We start from the raw sequence: 3,943 nt of genomic DNA, 5'->3' as shown, positions 1-3,943 counted from the left end.
TTTATGATGTTAAAATATTTATTTTAAAATGTTCAGGGATGTTTATGATTTTTAATATGTTAAGTTATGATTTTTAAATCTCTATGATTTTTATGATTTAAATATGGACATTTAAAAGACATGTTGGATGGTTGGTTTCAAAATAAAACGATATTATTATGCATTTTTTTAATGTGATGGAAATACGACATGTTGAAGGACGTGATGGGATTGTGACTAAATATGTAATATGTTGGAAATATCGTGAGGGTTATGGTCCCAGTGAGAGCCCGACGATCGTATTCCATTTGATACGAATACGAATATGAATACGTGATACGAATACGAATACGTTGATATGTTGGCCATGGACTCAGTTGACCGGTAAGAGTGTTGCTAAGGTCCCCGCCGCCCAGTGTTGTGGTTTTATGTAGATGGATCCATCGCCCAATACGTTTAAGAATACGAGTCACAATCACGATCTGAATTCAACAAACATGAACACAAATACGAATATGAATATGAATATGGAGACAAATACGAATATGAATATGAATATGGATACGAATATGGATATGATATGAATATGTTTATGTTGATATGAAAATGTTTATGAGAAGTTTATGAAAATGTTTATGTTTAAAGTTGATGCATCATTATGAAAGTGTTTTGTCTAAAGTTTATGCATCATGAAAATATTTACGAAAATGTTATGTTTATGCATCTTCATGAAAATGATATTTTAAGTACAAGTATTTTCACTGTTGCATATGTTTTGTATATGTATTACTTGTCATCAAGATTATGGTGTGTTGAGTCTTTAGACTCACTAGGTGTGATTGATACAGGTGATTATGATGATTATGTTAATGGAGGTCTTGATGGTTGATCTGACTGGACTGAAGGTGCACATAACCCGAGGACCGACGCTAGTTTTCGCACTAGTTTATGATTTATGATTTTAAATTATGTTAAGGATATTTTATGACTTTTATTTTTGTTTATGAATGATTTTTGAGATGTTATAGTATGGGCTATACTTTTCAAATAATGTTTTTAGGTTTGGTAAAACGTTTGACGATTTTATACTTTGAAATATTTTCCTTTGAATTTTTAAATGTTAGTTCGATTGTTTATTTTTAAAATGGTGACAAGATATTTTGAAGTATTTATATATATGTTTATTTTTAATTATGTAGATTAAGGAGAAAAAAAATTTCTAGCACGTTTTAAGCAAAACGATTAGCAGACGTTTCGTCATGTGAGGATAGTGAGTCGTGATGCTCGCTGCACGAGGTACGCGATCCCATATTTTTCTTGGTTCATTACTATACATTGGGGACAATGCACGTATCTATGTTTGGGGGGATGGCATCGCTATTGAAACTAAGTTTATTTGTGTTTTAGTTTATTTGCTTCGATTATTGCATTTTAGTCAGTCTAGGAGTTTTTTTAAAAAATAAAAATAAAAAGAGTTATTTTGATTATTGCATGCTAGATCCGTTAGAAAAGAGTCATGGATAAGTCATTGCGTGGTCGATGATGAGAATGAAGTTGTGGTTCTGAAGCATATACGTGTTCATGATAACTTGGGAGTCACATCTTTTGCACTATCATGTTTGTTGATGCTATCGCTGCTTAAAAATAATTTACATATCTGTGATGCTAAATAGACAATGAAGATCGTGATTTTTATAATTCTAGCATGACATTAACTGAAACTTTTGCAAACACAAAGATTATCTAGGCAATTGTTTTTTATTCAATATCTTTGGGCTTGTCTTCATTGTTTATCATCAATTGTTAGCCCATTGAGCCTCGAGTTGAGTAAGATGCTTGAATTTTTTTTTGTGCCTATCCTAGATATCATTTTGGTTGAAAAGTTCATGTGATTGATCTGTATGAGATAACTGATGGATTGAGGGTAATCTAGAATTTACTTGAACACATTTCGAGGTGAAAAATGCAAAGTTTATTTGGGGATCAAACTGCCAGGAAATTTTTGAGAAGCTGAAGCAATCTTTGACTTCAGCGCTAGTTCTATCAATGCCATCAAGGTCAGGAGAGTATGTTCTCTATACAGACGCTTTGAAGCTTGGTTTAGGTGTAGTACTGATGAAGAATGATTGAGTGATAGCATATGCGTATAGACAGTTGAAGTTTCATGAGAAGAAATACCCGACTCTTGACCTCGAGCTTGCAGCAGTAGTATTTGCTCTGAAGGTCTAGAGACATTACTTATATGGGGAGAAGTGCAAGATTTTCACTGATCATAAAAGCTTGAAGTACTTCTTCACCCAGAAAGAGTTGAATTTGAGGCAACCGATATGATTAGAGCTGGTGAAGGATTACCACTGCGATATTAGCTACCATCTCGGAAAGGCTAATGTAGTCGCGGACGCTTTGAGTAGAAAGACGCTGTTATTGCTCAATTGAAATTTCAAAGACCATTGCAGGCAGAGATTCAACAATTCGAGCTTGCAGTGTATGCTAGGAGCGAGGCTTTTAATCTTTGTATTATGATAGTTCAGTCAACCCTGAGGGATAGAATCCGTGAAGGTCGGTCTTCTGATGAGCAATTACAGAAATGGAGACTGAGAGATAAATCGATTGGAGGAGGATGGCATAGTTCGATATCGAGATCGACTTTGGGTTCCTAGTGGTGATTCACTGAGAGAAGTCGTTATGAAGGAAGCCCATAATTCTCCTTACTCTATTCATCCTGGAAATACGAAGATGAATAAAGATTTGCAGACATTGTATTGGTGGCTAGGCATGAAACGAGACATCTTACGTTTTGTGTCAGAGTGTTTGACATGCCAGCAAGTTAAGACAGAACACCAGAGGCCAGCAGGGAAGCTTAAGCCACTTCCTATTCCCGAGTGGAAATGGGAAAATATCACGATGGATTTTGTGGTGAGATTGCCAAGGATTATCAGGGGATTCAACGTCATTTGGGTGATAGTTGACCGGCTTACGAAATCAGAGCACTTCCTATCTATTAAGACGACATTAACCATGACTCAGTATGAAGAGCTGTACATCCGAGAGATAGTCTGACTGCACGGAATTCCATTGTCCATTGTTTCGGACAGAGATCCGAGATTCACATCGTCTTTCTTGAAGAGTTTGCATTCAGCTATGGGGACAAAGTTGTTGTTCAGTACAACGTTTCATCCTCAAACCGATAGTCAGTTTGAAAGGGAGATCTAGATTTTAGAAGATCTACTCCGAGCTTGTGTGATCGATTTCCAAGGTACCTGGGAACCGAAATTACCTCTAGTGGATTTCACTTAAAACAATAGCTACTAGTCATCTATAGGTATGGCTCCTTATGAGGCACTTTATGGGAGGAAATGTTGATCACCGATACATTGGGACAAGGTTGGTGAAAGAAGAGAGTTAGGCCCATACTTAATCAAATAGAAAGTTGAGCTAGTAGTCAAAATCCGATATAGGATGAAAACTTCTCAAAGCCACCAGAAAAGCCATGCTGATAAGAGATGAAGGGAGCTAGAGTTTGTAGTCAGGGACCACGTGTTTGTGAAGGTAGCACCTATGAAGGGTGTTATGAGATTTGGCAAGAAAGGCAAACTCAATCCGAGGTTCATAGGACCGTTTGAGATTCTGGAGAGGATTGGAACATTAGATTATAGAGTGACGTTGCCACTGATGCTAGTTGGAGTGCATAACTTGTTCCATATCTCGATGTTGCAAAAGTATATGTCGAATCATTCATATGTACTGAATTATGAACATCTGAAATTGACTTCGAATATGTCATACAAGAAAAGGCTTACAAAATTCTGGATAGGCAAGAAGAAATGGCTCCGGAATAAGGTCATTCATATGTTCAAAGATAAGTAGCTAAATCATTCAGAAGAAGAAGCTACTTGGGAAACTGAGACCGACATGAGGAGTCGTTACCCGGACTTAATTAAAAATAAAAATTTGGCTTTTAAAT

This window comes from Primulina huaijiensis, chromosome 11 (genome assembly GCF_012295235.1).
Source record: "Primulina huaijiensis isolate GDHJ02 chromosome 11, ASM1229523v2, whole genome shotgun sequence".
Lineage (NCBI taxonomy): Eukaryota > Viridiplantae > Streptophyta > Magnoliopsida > Lamiales > Gesneriaceae > Primulina > Primulina huaijiensis.
The sequence above is the reverse complement of the archived record's forward strand: the minus strand, read 5'-3'. Positions refer to the sequence as shown.